The 21379-nt window shown below is 45.6% G+C and overlaps 1 long non-coding RNA gene across 1 annotated transcript in view; it reads right to left on the bottom strand.

The window, feature by feature from the left end:
• The window catches only part of LOC134430628 (uncharacterized), a 37441-nt gene extending 21129 nt beyond the window's left edge, over positions 1–16312 (bottom strand). Inside the window, exon 1 of the long non-coding RNA XR_010030865.1 lies at positions 16194–16312. This is a non-coding gene — a long non-coding RNA (uncharacterized LOC134430628). The remainder of the gene's footprint in view (positions 1–16193) is intronic.
• Between the last annotated feature and the right edge of the window lie 5067 nt (positions 16313–21379).

Below are 21379 nucleotides of genomic sequence, written 5' to 3'. Positions count from 1 at the left end.
CTTTCTATTCCCAGCTACCTCATAGCCAGAAGGGAAGCATTACCCTTCACCTAGAAGAAGAGGTTTTCCCCTTAATTTTCAATGTCAAGATTTTTCTCTTCCCCGGGAAAAGTAGCAGAAGGGGTGGGACAACTGTAGGAATGGGCACACACCTGGGAAATTGGATCCCTTCTGCTTCTAAAAACAAGTGATTTATAGAGTAAGGACCAAACATTCAGACAGCTCAGGGAACTGTGATTTCCAGGAACAAACTATAAAAGTCATTTAGATTGTCTGAAAATAATTTGACATTTCTCTTTCAGATTTCCAAAGCAATTTCAAAGGTAAGGTAATAGGTAGTGCAGACCAATCTTCCTAGGACTGCCACTGGTGAAGGGAAATGCAGCTGGGAAAATGATTACATGGATCAATAGGATTTTGCCTTTATCATATTTGTTTGACTCTAGAACACATTTTCCTCTACTGATTTGTGGCTGGACCACTGCAAATGCATGGATTTTCATGTAAGTACAACACACTGATTTGTGGCGTCAGTATGTTGGTGAGCTCAGCTTGATGAGGAGCAAATCCCTGCCCAGGTTTTAGTAGAAACCTTCAGCCACACTGATACTGCCAGGCTCAGTGGGATAGGCACTTGCAAACAGCATGAGTCATTTGCCCTGAAGCTGTAGGAGCAGAAAAGATCTGAAGATCTAGATCAAATTGGTGAATCTGTAGCATCTGACACAGTTTAAGAGGTTAAGCCTATTTATAGACAAATGAGGGTAATTTTCATAGCTGAAGGGATTGTATTTTTTTTTAATAAATTCATAATAAACTCTAGGGAGGAGAATACTGAGATCTTTACTCAGATAACTCCTTGGAGATGAGAGGAAGTTTGTGCAAGACAAGGATGAAGGAGTCAGTAACTCAAGAGTGCATTATCCTCTCCCTGGATTAAGTTTTGCTTTCAGGACAGTACAAAGCATCCCTGTGGAGCCAGATCTTGATCTCCCTGCCTGGTGCATAGGTGGGACCCACACAAGTGCATTTGAACAGGGAAACAGGGAGAGACAGAATAGATTTGCATCTGCCAGGAAACAAATAGCTTATTTTCAGAGGCATTTCTGTCATCACTTCTTGTCTTACTTCTTCTTTAGTGAAATATAATGTTTATTATTAAAAGGGGACAGCATTTTGCTCTTTTAGTGACATGAAATGAAGTAAACATTCTTGAACAGACAAATTGTGAGCTATTAGCCCTACAGTCCTGTGGTAGATCACACCCCTTTTCATTCTGGTCATGTCATTTGCCTGTGGATGATGCCTCACAGCAGAATCAGCTCAAAGCCTGCTTCGAATTTTGCCTAAAGTCTAACTTGAGGAAACCCTCTTGGTTATCACTAATGGTGAAATGAGAGTTAGTTTGCTAGTGGGGATCAGCAGAGCAGTTATGTGGCATCACCAGTAAGTGAGAAAGGATGTGACTTGCTGAGTGATTGTGGGCAAAATATTGTTTCTTTCATGTCTCCAATGCCACATCATTAAAATAACAATGATACCAAGCCCATAAGGGCATTTTAAATGAATTTGCAAAAGCCTAAAAAAACTCTGCCTTTTGTGAATTGCCAAAGATTGCTTTTGTACAATCCTACTGCATCTACTTGCTCTTTAAGAACTAACTACACCTGTAGAAACAGTGCTCTTAATTAATATAATTATGATCTTAAATGAATTCATCTGGATAAGCACAAAGACTTATGAAAGGAATATGGGATTGATTTTGACTGAGGCCACACACCCCCCACCACCCCAGGGAAAAAAAAAAAAAAAAAAAAAAGAAAAGCTAGCAGGGCTGGAGTGCTTAAGTCAGCCCCCATCTCCTTTTCCTAAGATGTAGGGGTTTCAACACTGCTTTCCATAGAAATTGAGGATGTATTGACTATGGACTTGTAGACCCATGGGGAAAACAGGACCTTACCAAAAGGACACAAACACTAGCAGGATTTGCAGGTGGATTGGGCCCATGGGCTAGTGATGCTTTCACTTAAACAAAGGCTTTCTTGCTTGGCGGCAAGCTCCAATAAGCTTGAAGATTTGAAAATCATCCCTTGGAGGTCATCTGAAACTTTTTTCCAAATTCAGCATAATGATGTATGGATGTATGGAGCACTCCATACACTCAATGAATTCCAGAATCTGCAATTTCTGATCATGCCAAAACATGGCATTTCCATAACATCCATTTCTACATCCCAGGTCTGGAGAACCAGGTCCCTGCTTGTCTTCCTGGAAAAAATCAAATTTCTCTGGTTTTTCACTGTTTTTACACCAGCATTTCTGAGATGCCTTCTTATAACATCCTCTCAGTGTCTGTTTTATTTTATAAGGATAAAAATGCATTGAAGTCTCACACATTCTTGCTGCTTTCAAGCTTCTCTAATTATGTTATTCATATGAATTCATTCCCTTTTTTTGTTGGGAATTTTTTTTTTTGTTTAAATTTCATATACTCAATGGCAAAGACAGAGACCTGCAGGGTGTGTTGTTTTAAAAACCATTTTATTTTGTCTGCTCTGTGATGAAAACATCTCTGCAAATGTAGGATTGCAAAGATGTTTGGGCACCTGCCACCACTCTATTAACTTTAAGCTGATCCTAGGAACTGGCAGTACTCGACTATCCGGTTCCCAAGTAGCATTTGTGAACTGCAGGAGTCCTTCAATCTTGTCTTCCAAGTATGATTCCTTGGGTGCCTGCACTCACCACCTGTCTTGGTAAGCTCAGCTCAGCCTGAAATCTTACAGCTAACATGAGACATCTTCATTCTTTGGCCTCTGCATGTGTGTCTCAGTACAAAAGGGGACACAGTGTGAAGATGCCCAAGCTGGAAACCCAGGGGGCTCAACAGCATAAATTTCGTCAGCGCTTGTGCAAGTCAGAATTCCTACTTTTTGCCCTGCAGCTTGACCTGACAGTAGATAGGTCAAAGGCTTCAAAGACGCCTTGTGGCCTTGGGTAAGTCTCCCAGAACTAGCACGGGGGTCCATGGATCCCCCGTTTTTCACAACTTCCCAAAAGCAGCTCCAGTCAGTGTGCTTTAAGCAGGGCTAGCAAATCAAGCAACTGCCTTTGAAAACTCTGGCCTTGGTCTTTGTGACCAGATCCTCTTGATAACAGCACTGCCTGGAGTGAGCAAAGAGCTTTCCTTGTTTTCCTCAGTCAGAATTCAAGCAAACTTTTGCTGACCTCTTCATTTTGGCCATTTGATTTCAATGGGAAATGGACTGCACAGGGAACTTGGACCTCAAGCCTTGTATATTTTCTCTAATATTCTTTTATCTTCACTAAAAAACAATTACTAATATATTAAGCTAATGTTTCTCTACAGAGGGTCACACACAGTTCAGCATGCATCTTGCATCCAAGGATTTCTCCAGGTCTCCAGTGTTAAGTTTTTCTAAACAGGTCGGCTATTTACTTGCTGTTACTGAGGGGAACAAGCAGAACCCTTCTAGCTGACATCCAAAATAATGAAAGGAAAACCATATGTAAACCATACTTTCTGGAAATAAACTAACCCTTCTACATTTACAGGGTCAGGGGAGTACGAGTGACCCCACATATCCCCATGTGACTGCCCAAGTTTCTACATAGCAGGAGAAAACAGGTCACACAGATGTAGTTACAGAAGTTGAAATGGGGATGCAGGGAAGATGAGGAAACACTGCCAGATTTAGAGTAACAGGTGGTTCCTCTGTGGCATCCACAAGGAACGAGTGGTGCAGGGTGCTGAGAGCAATCTCTGCTGAGACGCCTGCACAACACGGGGTGGAAAAGTGCAGGGATGGGGCACCATGGAAAATAAACAGAGGAACCTGCACATGGAGCATCAACCCTTTCCTATAATTGGTCCTGCAAGGAACTTGGGAGAAATCCGACCTACTGATAAAGACTGTACCTTAGGACTTTGGAAAAATGTGATTTAGGCACCTGCTGCCCAGACTATGTCTTACTATCAACAAACAGCTTGGCCACGATGCATGGATCCCAACAAGTGCTTAAATACCTTCACAGACGTGGGTGTTGCTGTCTCAGTTCTCCTGTTTCCATGCTGAGCAGAAAATAGCTGGTCTCTAGTTTGCATGTTGGAGAAGACAAATGCACTCATCTGTATCAAATGCTATTTGAAATGAGGTTCGTATTTTAGGGGCCCACTCAATTCAGAAGAAATAACCCATCCCCATTTCCAGCCCAGCAGAGGCACCTCATGTGACCCTGCAAGTTTCTGCCTAGCAGAGGACAGGTCACACAGAGACTGTGACAGAAACCCAAACAGAGCACTGTGATCCAGAGATTATCAAGGCCTAGCAGCTCTGGGAGTGAACTCAGAGCAGTCAAGAAGAAAACAATTAGCACAAGGTTTGAAACAGTCTCTGGGGAAGCTCAGAAAGACTTCTCATAGGCATTTCAGTGTCTCATATGGACACTGAGCTGGGCTCTCCACCATTCCACCTCATGTGAGCACCGGCACGTAAAGTAACCACAAAATACTACTGTCATCATTGACCTCCACTTCATGTTCTGAAGGCTGCCCAAGAGAAGGAAGAGCTGTATTTTAACATACTAAGCTTACAGGATTACACTGCTGCCGTGTGCCCAGAGCTTTCAAAAGGTGCAGCCAGACCCTCCCTAGTCCCACTGACCTTTTCCTATTGATGACTAACATCAGGCCTGCCTGTAGGAGTAGAGACCAAACCAGCCCAGAGTGGCAGTTCCTTGGCAGGAACTTTGTTCACCTTTTGGTGCCACATTTAATAACTCTGGGTTGCACTTATTGGAATACATTTTCCAGCAAGTGGCATGCCAAAGCCTTGATGAAATCAGGCCTTCTGTCTCATGTCAATCACCTACCCTTTCCCAGTTCAAAAGTACTATCCATGCTGCAAAGGCAAATCCCAAGGAGTGCTTCAGCCCAGAGCATGCAGATAAACCTGGCCTAGCAATATGCTGTAGTAGAAAGAAGTCATAATCCAAAGCCTTCAACCTGTTTTCCTACGCTTTGTGTTGAACTACAGACTCACCAAATTACTGGAGGTACTTCCAAGTGTCCTCCTATCTGTTTTATGGGAAATCTTTCATGGACATTGGAGCTGGAATGTGCATCCAGGCATGGGTATCTACTAAGGGGCATCAAGCTGGAAGTGCATCCACCACCTTATTTTGCAGATATTACATGGTCGTTACAATAGATTGATCCAAACAGCTGATTACAAAAATATGAAAGATAAATTATGGTGTGGGCAAAGTTAAGCCTCAGCTCATGGCCCAAGGCTATCCCTGCTAAATATGCAAAAGTAGACATTGTTCTCACCCTAGATTAGGTTATACTTTCAGTTCTTGTTGTTCCCTGCTGTCAATGGGAAGTATGTTCTCTGGCATCTGCATCAGGCCCGTTTGCACCAGTCCCCGATGGCTGCAGAGCTGCAGATTCTGCTCGTGGGTGGTGACTTTGCCTCCTGATCCTTTGTTTTCAAAATGCAGCTGCAGAGGAGAGGAACATGGCATCATTATTGCTATGAAAGGTCTTTTCATCCCCTGTGGTTTCCGGGTTAGAGCTGTGTTGGCTGAGGATTCCTCCCCCAGGGTGGAGGAGTAATGGAAACGCAGCCTAAAAGAGGATCAGGAGGAAGATGTGAAAATGAGCACAAATTTACAGTGTATGAGTCAGTGCCACAAGGAATCTCTATCCCCTAAGTCAAGATCACACCTCCTCTTGGTACAGCAGAGCTGTTCCCACACAAGGAGAGGGCATCCTGTGGTGTTCAGCATCTTAAAAAAGACTTATGTCCTGACTGAAAGTTTAATAGTGGGAAAATACTTTCAGGTCAGTAAAACTGCAATTTCCGAGAAGGGTAAGAAAAGCAAGCATGGCATGCTGCATTCATTATCTGCTGTAAAATAATATAGACCAGGCACTGGGGCCAAATCCTCTGCATCTGCAAATCAACAAAGCCTTACTGATGCTAAATTGATGCTGCTCTGATTAATTCTGCTGATGAGCTGGCCTCTGTCATCCAAACCATTCTTGTACTGTAAGGAGTCCCCCATGGCAAATTATATTTTAAAATTTTCATTAACAGCCTCCCTTTAGATTGTTCAGAGGAATCAAACTGTAGCTCTAGAACAAGGAGTAGACAACATGGCCTGAGAAACACCCAAGACAACAGGTCCAGTGCTGAGTGTCTCCAGACTTCCTGGCCCTATAAATTCTGCATTCCTTGGCAGACTGGGGCTGCCAGTGCCTGGAGCTCCAGCCTGAGCCTGTGGGTTCTCCAAGGCAGATACCAAGTCCTCAGAGTGGGAAGAATTTGTCCTCCAAGGAAAGAGCCATGGCCCAACAGAGAAAGACATTCTCTTTTAAGTCTTTCTAAGCAGAGTGAAGCTCAAAGAGCAGGGCCAGGATTGAGCCAGGCAGGATTAGGAGGCTGACATTCAAGGCAGCCACAAGGCTGACCAGACAAGCTGCAGTCTGCTCTGAACCAAAGGTCCAAGTGATTGGCACAATTGTGCTAAAGAAGCAAATGGAAAAAGAGTTATTTTTATTCCTGTATTTGTCTTGAGAATCAAACACTTAGCTAAAGCAGAAATGTGATGTAAGAGGGCAGGTCAGAGCAGAGCAACAGGGGGCGGGACAGCTGGTGGGACTGCTACAAGGACCTGACCATGGGCTGTCCCTCCTGCTTGGCAGCAGCCCATGGCTGCTCCAATGGGCCACACCAGTGCAGAGAGCAGCCTCATGCCACACTGCCTGCTCACCTGTCACATGCAGGCACAGCAATGCACGGGCAGTGCAGCAGCAGTGCTGAGCCTGCCCAGGCAACCTGGCAGCCCAGGGAGGTGCCTCACATTCCTCTGCATTCCTCTGCCATGAGCACAGCTCGTCCGGCCGCACCCAGCTCCTGCCAAGGCACATCTGTCCCAGTGCCAGCCCTCCCACCAGCAGCTCCCCTGCTGGGCAATGCAGGAGGAGCTCCTCCAGGAGAGAAGGTGCTCACAGAGGTGGTGGACAGGTGGTGTTGCTCCTCATCTGTGGGCAGATGGTTTTGGGACAGCTGCTTCCAAGGAATTGCAAGATGAGGATTACTCATGCTCAAACATCTACCAGCCTGGGACACAGCCCAAAAAACCCTGGACAAGGGAGGCCCAGGACTCAGACCAGGACAGAAGCCTGGACCACACCTGTGCCCTTGGCACCCACTTCCCAACCAGGTCCCCAAAGGTGTCTGTGCAGATGTGCACCTGCACAGGCAGAGGGAACACTTGTCACCCCCTGGATCACCAGGACATGACCACAGGCAGGCCCTGAGCCACAGGGCGTCCATTTGCCACATCTCCTGTTTTGGGGGGGCTGTGGCACTGTATTATGAAAGCCTGTGTGTAATTTCTCAAGTAGCTCAAGGTCTCTGCTGCTCTCAGTTTATAGGTGCAATGCCTTTTTCCGTAATGCTAGACTGAGAAAATGCTGCTGGCATCCAAGGTTCAGGATGTTCCCAAATAAAAATCCTGTTTCCAAGGGCATATGAACATCTTCCATGAATTTGCATGGCTAGAGCCCGGTGAACTGCTGACAATGCACTAGGAAGAGCAGGATCAGGTCATCCTCTGGAATCCATCCGGCTTATTTGGAAGCAGACATTGTTTCAAATACAAAAAGCTGAGTAGAAAATGCCATTTGTCACTCTTGGGAGCAGATTTTCATTGTAGAGGCCCCAGTCTTATTTAGACTAGATTGCCTCATAATGTGCAGGTGATTTATGCCATTCTTCATCTATAAATTATATTTACATCCACTCCGTGATCTCTTTGTATTGCTAAAGTGTAGTAATGTAACCGTAGAGTAAGTGAAAAGGATAATTTGTCTACAAGAAGAAATTAATCAGAATAAATATTTGCATGAAGAAGAATCTTTTTCATCTTGGAAAATATTCTGCCTGGTTTCCTCATGTGAAAAAACCCATTCACAACACAGATTTGCTCTGCAGGCATTGTTTCCCGTGACCCAAACACCACAGATATGTGCTGCATCTTCCTCTGAAATGGGGTCAGAAATTATGAATCTCTCCTGTAACTAGTGCAATTTTTATTCACAGTATTTATCCAAAGGTACCAAGCAGAGACTAAAGAGCAATCTAAATTGTGAATGAGGATAAATTTGTCGTGCTTGCTTTTTCTTCATTCACTTTTCCAGCATCCGGAAAACATATCTCTTCCTATTCTAAGCTATTTTTCCAGGATGATTTTACTTGCAGTCAAAAACGAGCATTGTGAAACCAAATGTTAAATTTAGATCTTCAGGCTGTTTTCATCAGAACAAAAACACAGGGATTTGTAGCTGTCAGCTTCCCTAGAGCTGATTCACACAGAAAGACCAAATCCTGAGCTCAATTAACTTAAGGTGGTTTCCAGTGACACTGGAGACAAAGGCATGAAACCAAGGTGCCTTTGGACCTTAGGATGAGGAATATTTTGAGTGTTTCAGGCAATGCCCAGACTGGGAGAGGTAGCTGGGAGAGAGCCATTTTAGTGGTTTCTCATTGCTAGCTTCCTGCTGAAACTTTTGAAAGAGGAAAATAACATTTCTGCTTTCTCATTTTTCTTTCTATTTTAGGATATTATTTTGGCTACAGTTGGAGCTTTCTAGCTTTGAGAGCCAAATTCTACCATTAGATCAGCAGGGCATTTTATCTGGGAGGGAATGAAAAATATCTGGGACACATAATGGAGGATCAGCAGGATTCTTCTCCAAATACTAAATACTGAGAAAATTGGTCTCAGTAGATTGATGCCAATTTTGTATTGGGCATAATGTTATCTCTTCTTTGAGAGGGGACAGTTCTGGTGCTACCTGTACCACTAAAACACTCACCATGTTTGCCTGTAATAGGGGCTAAGTCCTCCCATAAGCTGTCTGATGGCTTTTAAGACCAGATTGCTTAATATGCAAAATTGCAGACAATTACCTTATTATTCTGGATAGAGTATTTTTGTCCAACATGTCAGAGAGATGAGCACTGGATATAACACAATGTCTCTGAAGTTCACAGCAGTGTTTTCTGAGAAAAGATGTCCTGGTTCACTGGTAAAAGCAATGTCTTTCCAGAAGAACAAACCAACCTGTTACTGGATAAGCTCCTGCCTTTGACACTGTACTTTAGTCTTGGAATTTAGCCCAAGAAGTACATTCTAGGCCATAATGTGGTGTCTGACACTTGAGTTTTCATCTCACTCTGTTAGTCCAGCAAACCAGAACGATGGTCTGACTGATACAGTTTATTTGCAGGAATTAATTGCATCCTTTAAAACTTTTATGTGCAGGCTCATTTTTTTGTTGTTTTGAATGTCCTTTGCATCAGGTTAGTTTGTCCCAGTCCTGTATGTAATCTCTGTGTAGCTTTTTTTAAGGGAAAAAAACCTATAGCCTCCTACCAGACTGACTGCTGCTGATAGCATGATGAAGTAAATTAAAACCATGAAGGTGGTTGGTCAGAAAATTAGATTTCCATGTGAAGAGGCATAATTCCAGGACTACCTTTCAGTGTCCCCATTAAACATTATGGAACCTGTTGTTAATGCATTTTATGCTGCCAGTTGTATGAGCCATTTCACTGGTTAGGAACAAAATCCCCAGGGAGCACTGGAGTTGTCCTCCCAGGGAAGAAAGATGGTATGTTACGAGATGGTATGTTATGCTGGTACACCACAGATGACTTTAGGTGTCTCATAAGGACAGCCCATAGAAAAGGACAGAAAGGCAGAGAATCAAAAAACCTGCATCCTGGGGCATCCTGACATAACATCACAAGTGTAGCAACCTCTTAATGTTTCTAACCCCAGAGTTTCCCTGGAAAGCAGGTACTTCATGAAAAATGTCATACAGTTGAATGTAGCCTTTTCCTGGTGGAAATATTGCAGCCAGACCTTTTGCCTGCTGAGAGAATGCCCCTTTTCCTTTTCCTTTCTGTTGTTAATGATGGAAATATTTAGGCACATTGTATAGACAACACATAGGCTACAGATGGAGGAAAGAGAAAATCTGGGAGACGATGTCCTCTTCTGCCCTTTGTGATATCCATGTCTGGGAAACAGGGGGATATTTTTGGAATATTATTTTAAAAAGCAGGGAGGGACTATCAGGTTTCGTTTCATCTGTTGGTTCTGATCTGTGGTGCCAATCACAATTGCTACAATTTTAAATTATAAAATGAAGTCCTGTGTGGTGAGGAGCAATAAGAAGAGACAATGCCCTTCTCCACATCTGGGGTGTACCTGTAGCAATCTGTGCTTTCACCACTAAGCCCATGTTACTGCAATTACTGTCTGCCTCTGAGGTGAAGCCTATTATGTGGGCTTAGTCAGATCAGGCAGGATCCTCTGCTCTCCATATCTCAGACCCTGCCAGGACAGAAAATGGGCTCCCCTTTCTAGAGGGACTGTGGTTTTCCTAACAGTGTGCAGCGGCTCACAAATTCACAGCACAATTGACATCATCTAAATCCTCAAGGCTTTACCCAAGGCTCCCTCAGGAAGGTCCCTCCAGACCCCATACACCTCAGTAAAGAAGGATCAACATGGAGCACAAATTCCCCCCCAGGCACTCCCCTCCTCTCTGGGAATAGCATCCATCTGTGCTTTGCATTTTGTCCCTTCTTTACTGCCTACAAATCTTTCAGCCATTTTGGTGTTACACTGACTTCTGCTGAAGCAGCTGATGATGGTACAGTGTGACCATGTGGGGAAGATGGCCCAGAGATGCACTGAGCATATCTGTTTATATCCAGATAAGGCTGAGTATTGGGATGGAGAAAGGCTTTGAAGGTCCATCAAGATAAGGGAGTTGAGTGCTATCCCCAGTTGACTTTTCCTGAGAAATACATTTGACTGTGATCTTGCACAAATCCCAGCACTGGGGAAGGTTGAAAAGGGATCAAATGTTCTCATGGGATCAGTCATTCTTTAAGCTTTCAGCTACAGTGAAACCACGCCAGAAGATAAGGTGGCTTCCTACTCTGATGACATGAATGCTTTGGGGCTAATCTTGGGTCTGAAGATTTTAAGTTGAATTTACCTTCCCTTTCTTTCTTCAAATGAAATGCTCTGTATTAAAGACAGCAAGGATGCTTGCTCCAAAGACATTATGAAATTAGTTTTATGGGAAAATGGATAAATTTATGTTCTGGCTTGAGGGGCTGTATATTGTCTACACTGCTACAATGATCTAATTTAGCTGGAGGATATGATGACAAAGGCTGTTTCTGCACAGACTAAACAGTAACAGCTTTGTACAAGGTAAAAGGCAGTGCCTGGGAACAGCGGGGGGAAAACTGGTATCAGGCAGCTTAAGGTAGCTGTCTTATGATGTATCTTTGCATCTCAAATAGCTCAGAGAGATGTAAAACTTCAGCTGTTTAATCAGCTGTCACCTCTTCAAGGTTTCCTAATTCTCCTATGTTGCATACTGCCTTGGATGATTCGTACTTTCCACAGACACATGACAGGAGCTCTGTCAGGACCCATGTGTCTGTCATTACCCTCCCACACCAGAGCTAATGTCCTTCCCATAATGGATATGGATATATAGATACATGCAACACATCCCCTTCCAGAAAAGTTTTCCAGGCTTTTTCTCCATTAAGTTAGCCTCAGTTGTATTACTTGAAACTAATTTTGCTGCAATTCTTGCTGGATATTCAACCAAAAGATGAATGCTATAAGCACTCACAGGAGTTTCATGTTCAATGGAATAGCTGATCACTAAACCTGGATCCAGAAGTATTTCCCTTCCCTGTGTTCCAGCTGGTGAACTTACAGTGGTCACACTTTAAAAGTCAGCATACACTGCACAGTGCTCAGCACCCTCCAACACATAGCACAATATCTTCTGGGAAATCTTTTTTCTTGACCACCAGCTCTGCCTCAGGCAGCAGGGTTGGAGGAAGGGGACTGCAGCCATCAGCAAAAAGCCTCATTTGAACCACCACAGAGTTTCAAGCTAGAGTATTCTTTAGGGACACACAGAGCAAATTTAAGATCAAAACCTGCTGCACTGATATCAGTGGGAAAGTTGCCAACAGCAGCTGCAGATGCCACATTAGCTGTTCTGGCAGCTGAAGAGGAGAGTGTTTTGAACTCTCAGATGGATACAGATACTGTGTCCCACCTAGCCTGGGCAAATGCCTCGTGAGTTAGAGCAGGAAAACCACAAAACTAAATTCAAACTTATGAGAACTCACCTTTTTTTGATAAAATATGGGTGGGAAATCCAATTAGAGAATATAGATCTGAAAAAAAAGCTACTCCTGCTCCCAGGAACCTGTTACCTAAAGAGCAGGCTGGGACAGACTCAGCTGATAATTTTGTTCTTGAAGTTAGTTACTGAAATGTAAGAATCTCCATCCTGTGAGCTGATTCAGGACAACTGCCCTAAGAGCAGCCTTCTGACTCCAATGGAACCAAGGTGATCTGATTGAGTGGGAGGCTGATTCCATCACTCTACAGCTGGTGCACACAAGAAGCATGGAGCCACAGCATTCCTCCAGCTCTCCTTGTGCCCAGGGACTAGTTAAACCCAGGCCATTTTGCACCTTGGCTATCATAAAACAGAAGAAAAGTCCTCTTCTGAGCCAGATGGTGCATTTTGGATCAGAGGAAAAAAATTTTCTCCTCAACTGGCCTTTAATTGTAATGTGGCAGCTCACATATCTTACCATGAGCCAACAAAGAATGACAGGTAACTTTTTCTCCCCTTTAAGATTGGTTTGCAATGGCTGAGTAAAGCACCTGACTGTTTCTGCAGAGCTCAGAGGCTCTTAGTGGGCAGCAGCTCTTGCCAAAATAAAAGCCAAAATCGATGTTCCAGCTATGCAGGTGGCCTGTTTGGACATCTAAGTTACAAACCCACTGAGTTTGCTGAGTTATTAAGAGTCCTGCAGTCCTGTATCACAATTTTATTATGGCCAGAATTAATAATTTTTCCCATCAACCTCAACCATCTCAACCCCTGCAGAATATAAACGGGCCTTTTGTGACCTTGAGGTATTATCATGGCTTGTTCCTCAGCCTTTGTGAAAGGAACCTGTGATACTCTCTAAAAAAAGCTTCTGCCCATCAATCAAGTGTTGAGATGAGCAACTCTGCACAAGTCTGTATAATTCTTGTCTTCTGAATGGGAAGACCCTCAAAGCAGCAGGGTTTTTTTATTTCCTGCAGTTTTAGTGATATTTTCAAATTTAAAAAACAAGCCACTAGATATGTATTTATAAGGATAGATCTGGTACTAAGATCTTCCTTCTATTTTACAAGAAGAAGACTTCCTCTTTCTCAGCTAAGTCTTGGAAAAGATTTTGCACCCAAAGAAATAGTCTGATTTCATTCCTCCTTTTGCAGGTATCAGTATTGTGCCCTTTCTTTGCAGCTACCAGCTCTGGACTGATGAAAAACATCTTGCAGAGTATCTCCCTTGGGTTATCTCAGGACTGCCTCCCCCTTGCCAGTGTCTTCTAGGAATTGAGTTCCCATTGCATGCAGAAAATCAAAGAGCTCTCAAAAATGCAGTAGCCACCCATCATCATTTCAGCACAGTGTGTGCTGAAAAATCTATCCTTGTAATAACAGTGACACTGCTGTGACTACTTGGCACTTTGCTCTGCAAATCCACTTGCTTTGTGGAAAAATCAGGCGTGCTCAGCTCCGTGCCTGGCCAAGAAAGTCCAGATGCTTTATTGCTTCATTCTCATGCTGTGTTGAGATTTTTAATGCTTTCATAGGAAAACACATGGGGACCCTAAGTTGATACACTATTTATTTCTTCTGTAAAGCCCCTTCATGTTGTGAGAGTTAAGGGTTACAAGGAATGAATGGCTGTTGACTCCAGGGGTTACTCCTTAAAAGCAAACCAACACTGATTTTTATTTCTGTTTGTCTGATGCTTGCAGAACACTGCACACCATGTAAACATCACAGGGCACCAAAGGGGAAGTTGAAAGCAGGGTTTGACCACTGTGGTTGTGTCTGTACACAGCACAGAGAAGCACAAAATAAGTATTTAAATCTGTTGCTGCTGAGCCCTAAAGTCTTTGCCTGTACTGGAGCAATACCAAGTTTGAGATGAAGCCAAAGCCCATAAGTTATGTCTTCAGTACCTACTGGAAGGGGAAAACTCACATGTGCAGTGGGCCTTCAGCAGGAGCTCTGGTAAGAAAAAGCTCCGTTTTACAATTGCTCATAAAAAGAGAAAAGTATTACAAAAATATCTTGTATGTATTTAGATTAGGAGTGCTGGCATTAAGGTTGTCTGTGGGCAGTGAGAAGCAGAGCAAGAGAAAGGACCCAGGCTAGTATGATGGCTCCTATCTGCTCCTCTGAAAGGTCCTGGGCATAAGAGGTAGCCCTCTGAGAAGCTGTGCCCTGCTAAGCATGGCCTAGTAGCGAAGGAAGAGTTTGTCATCTGTTCCAGGCCACCTAAATCTCTGCAGTCCTGGTTCTCAAAATTATGCCTGAACTTCTCCATAACAAAAAGGCCTGATAAACAGGCATCTTTCCCTGAGATTGCCAGTGCCAAATACTCTAGGAGCACTGTGCAGCCTTAAAAAACATAATATTCCTTCTTGATTGTCTTCTTAACCAAAATACGGGGTAATTTGCATTTTCTGAGTCATGGGAGCATGCTTGGAAGTTACTGTGTGTCTTCTCTGCAATTGTCAGGGCTCCAAATGTGCATTCTGGATTTAACTGAAAGCTGAGCTGCTCACCCCAAAACTATGCTCTAGATATTGGTGCTGTCAAGAGAAAGCCAGCTATCACAAGGCTTATGATAAAAATCAGAGAGCCAGCAACTCTTTTTCCAGCAAAGCATTCTTTGTGGCTACAAACAGCCAGCTGAATCTCAGCTATGTGGCTTCAGAGACAGAAATTAGTACCTCTGGCTGCACAACAACAAGCCTTAACTATATGAACTCAAGAAGGTGACTCCACCAGTGTCCCTGGTCACTGGCACCCATGTTGCCCAAGGGACAGCCATAACCAGGGCAGTGATACAGAAAACAAAGCTGAAATAGTGGTGCTTATAAGTCATAGATACGAGAGATAAAGAATAGATGGCCTTGGGTAGGAAATGGCAGGAAGACCAGTAATTACAATACTGGTCCTGGTCTGAGTTCAAGCACATGGGCCAAGTGGCCCCATTCAAGTAAAGATGTATTTGGGAGAGGTCCCACATGAAGCTGCAGTGCTATTCCTGGACACACTCTGGGTGAGCTTTGCTGGCAAGGAATGTGTTCTTCAGGAATGTGGCTGGACAGGCTGTGTTTAGGAAAAGTTGTGTAACCTACCAACAGCGTGGAGGATCGGAACTCTCTAATAACCACGGGGTTTTTACACAGCAAATCACCCTGCTGCCCCTTGCAACCAGCTCCTGAGGCTGCACTGGGCCCTGGCCACCCACGAGATGCAGCTACCCCAGAGCAGCTTTACACAGAGCTCCTCTCTCAGGCAGGGATGCTCAGTGTGCCCCACTGACACTGCCCAGGTGGTGTTGAGGCAAGCAAAATGCAGAGCAACCCAGGATGGAACTTTCTACAGAAATAGAGGTGAGCATCCAGAGAAACTCCTGTGGGGTCTTCATTGAGACTGAGCAGTTAAGCTCTGGCTTTCATGGAAGCACCTGCTGGTGCAGGAGAGGACTTTCTCACACATGGAAAATGACCTGATCTGTAAAACAGGTAGTTCTGGGTAGAAACATCTAAGGGACAAGAGGTCAGCTAAGGGGCACCTTCAAAGCCAGCCAGGAACAGCTTCTTAGGCTGCTTCCCCCACACCACCTTCTGCAGCATGACCATGAAGTGTGCACTTGCACAGCGAGAGAAACAGCTATTTCCAGAGCCTGTGAGGGAGGGTAAATGTGCTGTGTGGTCTAACAGCAAGGGGTTACCTTTGGATTTTCTCCCTCTTCATGTTGAATGGAGGCCTGGAGCAGGCAGCATGCCTGTAATGCCCGGGCACCTTCCCAGGCCTCGCCTGGGGCCACCTCTCACCTTCAGAAACTGCCCTGCCCAGGGATGCCGCTTCACACGATGGAAACAGCTGCTTTCTGCAAGCTGCTGGAGGGACAGAAGGGTGGAGATTTCACACTCCATTCCCTCCATCTGTGTTCCTACCTTCTCTTCCAGGGACATCTGTCCTCTGTAACAGGCTTGCCCTTGGTTTGCACCATCTTTCCACCTCAGAAGGCTCCAAGTCACTTTAAGAGACAGGAAAATGAAGATGCAACAAGGCTGCAAAAGGGAATACTTGACATTAACCACCTCCCTGCAACAGGCAGCCAGAGAACAGAAGGAGTTGAGGTAAAAAATTGAGAATTTGGGTGCACCAAGTTGGGTGCACTGAGGCTGTGGCCAACCAGGCAGCAATGCTTGTTACACAGGGGCCACAAAAGCCACAGAAAACACTGCAGCACCAAGAACAAACTTCAGACTTACTGTAAGAGCCACAGCCCTGATCTGCCAGAGAGAGGACAGAAGAGATGAAAGGCATGGCCACTGTTTGATGTCCCCAGGATAATTACATTGTTTATTCTAGGACATCAATCCTCACCTGCACTACAAAGCCGGGCCAAGCCAACCCCCCTGCTGACTTGATCTCTGCAGGTGTGATAGCCTCGAGCTTAGTGCCTTTCAGTGCCTTCTGCTTTCCCCAGCACTGGCAGTGCAGCACAAACACTGCTGTGGACCTTGGGGAGGCCCTGATGCTGATCCAGCTCTTGGCTTGCTTTGTGGCTGTCCCACAGAGTAACCTGCATCCTGTAGGACTGTTGCCACACTGGTTCAGATGCCACTGGCCTCTTGCCCACTACAGCTCTGTACTCCATATCCTCTGCATTGTGGAACTGAATGTCCACTACTAACAGCTCCTGACTGCAAAATTCTGGGCTTAATGCAGTGAGCAGGGGGTGGAGACACTGTTTCACATGGAAAAATATATATTTTCTATGAAATCATATCCCAAAGCCTGTTGTCAGCTACATCATGCACAGTTTACTATAAGCAAGGAATAATTCCTAAAATTACAAGATACAAGTCCCTCGGGCTGCTCCTCTTCTCAGTTGGTTTGGTGACATTAATTTGCTGCCAGCCTCCTGCCTCCTTCAGATCCACCTACAGCACGGGGAAGAGGGAGGATGGGCTGGCCGTTGCACACAACAAACAGAGAAGTTGGCTCTCAGACAACACCCCACTGTTTGTCTTTTGTGCATGGGGAACTGCCAGTACTATTGTGGCTTTCTCCTCTCTATTGTCAGTCCTAAGCACATCACCGTGTGTTTAGGGGTACATTCCTGTGAATCGAAGTTCAGAGAAGCATCATTTTACTTCTCCTAAAAGTTTTTTATTTTCACACCAAACCCTCTTACAGGTATTTGCCCAGGAAACTGTATTCCTCTCCCTCTGGTTCCCAAGGAGCTGCTGCTCAGCACTGCTCCCATTCCAGTGTGGAGCAGGCTTCTCCCCTGAGATCAGGTAACTCACTCAAGGTACAGCAGCTGCCGACTGCCCTTGGGGCCAGTGTCCTGGCTTAAGTTCCCACTAGTGACTAACACAAATGGCCCTCTCACCCCAATATCAGGGGCCTAGATCCCACCCAGAAAGTTAAAATTTGAAGCTCAGACTTTCAAAGGCAACAAAGAAAAAGTTTGTCATTCTGACCTTGCCCAGAGCTGCCTCCCTCAGCCCTTCAGCATCCTTTACTGGGTGTCCTTGTACTGCCAGACCCTTGGAGTGAGTCACTGGAGGATGCACTCAGAGACTCCTCGACCTCACCTAACACTGGAACCTGCTTTCAAAGTTGAGTCATGGCCCAGCACCTCCCTGCAGGCTGTGCAAAGGAGAGGCTGGCTTCTGCACTTCCTTGCATGCCAGCTACCTCCTGGATGAGTACATAAGGGCTAATGGTCATGGGATGGGCAGGCAGGAACTGCTGTGATTTCATCGCAGCTGTGACCTGATTCACCCTTCATCACATCATTTACTCTGCCTCTCTGTGGAGTGAGAGTCATGAGACTTGCCTGCCTGGTATGAGGATTAATTCCCAGCAGAAAATGCTTTGAAGATGAGAAGAAGAGCAGACATCGCCGGGTGCCGCTGTTGCTGTTAGACCTGTGCTCAGCCCAGGCCTGGGTAATGCTCACATCAGGATTCCATGGTGAGAGGCATTTGTGCCATTGGTGTCTGTGTGACATCCCTCTCCTGAAAGGATCCCAAAGGAATTCACTGTTGGGTGCCTCAAAGGACTCAGATCTACCAGGAAGTCTCCAGGAGGTTACTGGGCAGGGGCATGAGGGTCGCCTCCCATGCCTAAGGACAAAGGAAGGCCTGACCCAGGGTAGAGCTACTGAATTTTTTGAAAGATAAGGCTCCACAGGACACCTCTGAGCATCCAGAGAGTCTCAGGGTAAAGCCAGTTCCCCTAAATCATCCCTGGAGCACACAGGCCAGTGAGCCAAGCTTATTTCTGGCATTTGCTCTCAGTCAGTGAGTTGCTACTTTCAGAGACAAGAGGTGTGGTAAAATAAAGCTTGGGCCTACCATGACTCACTGACCTCAAGGTGAGATGCCATTCATCATCACTGCATGGCTTTCCCAGATGGCAAAACCTCCCACAGCACTGTGAGCCACAGCACACTGGGAATGACACGGGCATGGAGGCCACCAGATCTGCCTCTTTAAGGAAGTATCTGTCAGCTGGATCACTTTTTAGGGAAGAGGAATGGGTATGTTTCTGAGGTTTGAGAGCACAGGCTGCCACAGCCAAACATGGCTTCCCTACCTCTCTGTGTCAGATGGTGGGAGCACACTTGGGATGGCCGGAGTCCTGCATGGGCAGGATCCTGTGAGGTGTAGCAAGTGAGGGTTTGCTGCCCAGAGTTTGTTCTGAATAAATGTTTCTCTCTTTATTCTCATAAGGGTAATGCATCCTTTAATGCATACATTGATAATGTGATGACACATCAATAATTCTCCCAATGTCCACTTACCTGTGGGAACCCACATGGGTCACAGAATCACTCATGGCCCTTCTGCAAGCCAGTGCTGCCAGGTTTTGTTCTGCACTGCCCAGTGCAGCACCCTTCACCCCCAGCCTCAGCCCATTTTTGCAACCAGAGCTGATTTGCACTGTTAACTTTCCCCTGTGGTATCTGTATGTGCTGACCATAAAGGTTGATGTTGAGATACTGCTGGAATAAAATCCTCACCACCCTCCCATGCAGACTGGCAGCACCAGGACTGGGTGCACCACCACAGCTGCAACCTGAGACCACTTTGCAATGCCACCCTGAACCAGCTTGTCCCCAAAAAACAGGGATAGGGTTTTTTTCTGAAACTCTGGTGTGGTGAATTCCCCCTGGTTCCAACCAGCACTGGGCAATGGCAGAGCCACCCTGAGCCGTTCCATGTTTATCCTGAGATAAAACTCATTCCTTGGCAAGAGGAGCCCAGCCTTGAAGGGGTTCAAGGTGGGGGAAGTTGGTTGAAGGTTGGACTCCAGGAGGGCATGTAAGGGGCTGCTTTGATGTCTGTGCAACATTTGATGTCTGCACACACACATGCACAGCAGGCAGCTCATGCAGCTGGCTTCCACAGCTGCCAGCTGTGATGGACATGCTGCAGCAAGGGACCCACAGGAACCACCACACTGCTGTAGGATGGGGATGTTCTTTCACAGCAAAGCATTCTGCTTTTAATCCCTCTGCTGCTGATACCCAGGTCTGTAAACACGGGGCCATGACTGGATACAGGTGTATCAGCTTTGGGCAAAAACTGAGGGTGATGCCTCCACCAGCTCCTTTACAAATCTCTGCACCTTCCCAGGTCAGCACATGGGTTTGGCCCTGCTCACTAACCCCTGCATACCAATGATCTGTGGAGGACTGAGGGCAGTGTTCAAGCACCTGTGGTAGCTGCTAAGTAAAGGCTGAAGTAAATAAAGGAGGCTGCCCTACAACACACCAGTGTGGAAGCACACTGCCAGAGACGCCCTCGAGGAAGCCACCCCTCCATGACCTGCTCCTTGCAGACCATTGCTGCTGTGCCCCGCAGGAGGAGGAGGAGCAGAGCAGCTCAGCCACGACAGGATCCATTCTGGCCTGCAGGAAAAGGGTCTGTGCTCTGGACCTGTATCTCCAATTTCCTTCTGTGACACCATTTCTACAACATCAGTACCTGCAGTGGGCCCAGCCTGGCCAGCCCTGGCTCTGCACCTGTATGTCTGCACAGCGAGCTTCACTCTGGGCTTTTTTCAGTCATAAACATTTTTTACTATTGAGTCAGGCTGCACTACAGTGCCAGTGGTGGCAGCTCTCCTGCCACAGCATGTTCAAATCTCTAAAGGTTTTAACACACCACCTGCTCTGTTGAACCTGTGGCTCTCACTGGGTGCTGGTCTGACACGGTGCCTTCAGTCAGCAGCTGACTGCCTGTTGCAGCTCCCTGGCTGGTCACAAGGGCTGATGGTGTTTGTGGTTACTGTGACAGACCACAATGGCTTTTTAAAAGGCAGGAGAAATTAAACCTTGCATCTGCCTATCCTAGCACTCACTTCTCTCATCCCCTTCTGCAGATCAGACCCAACTGCACTTCAGAGTTGCCAAGTGATCCACATTTTTTATGATGTGTATTTTCAGTGACAGTGATATGTGACAATATTTTCAGTGACATGGATCTGCCTGGCTGAACCCACTGTCATGGTTTCATCCCAGACAGCAACCAAGCCCCAGGCAGCTGCTCACTACTCCCCCACCAGCAGCATCAGGGAGAGGATTAGAAGGGTAAAAGCCAGAAAACTTGTGGATTGAGACAGAGACAATTTAATAAGGAAAGCAAAAGCCAATTACATAAGCAAAGTAAAACCAAGAATTAATTCACTGTTTCCAATAGGCAGCCAGGCGTTCAGCCATCTCAAGGAGAGCATGAAGATGGTTCCATCACACAAAACAGTTATTTGGGAAAATAAACACCATCACTCTAAACACCTCCCCCTTCCTCCTTCTTCCCTCCACTTTATTTACTGATCATGAGCATACGGTTTGGAATATCCTTTTGGTCAGTTTGGGTCACCTGTCCTGGCTATGTTTCCTCCCAGCCTCCCCTGTACACCCAGCTTCCTCACCAGCATGGCCATAGGAAAAGCAGGAACAGCCTCGGATCTGTCTAAGTCCTGCTCAGCAATAACAAAAACATCACTACATGATCAACCTTGTGTTCAGCACTAATCCAGAACACAGCCCCAGACCAGCTACTGTGAAGGAAATTAACTCTAGCCCAGCCAAAACCAGCACACCCACTCTGCAGGT

This window comes from Melospiza melodia, chromosome 1 (genome assembly GCF_035770615.1).
Source record: "Melospiza melodia melodia isolate bMelMel2 chromosome 1, bMelMel2.pri, whole genome shotgun sequence".
NCBI lineage: Eukaryota > Metazoa > Chordata > Aves > Passeriformes > Passerellidae > Melospiza > Melospiza melodia.
Note: the sequence above shows the minus strand (reverse complement) of the source record. Positions and strands in the feature narration are given on the sequence as shown.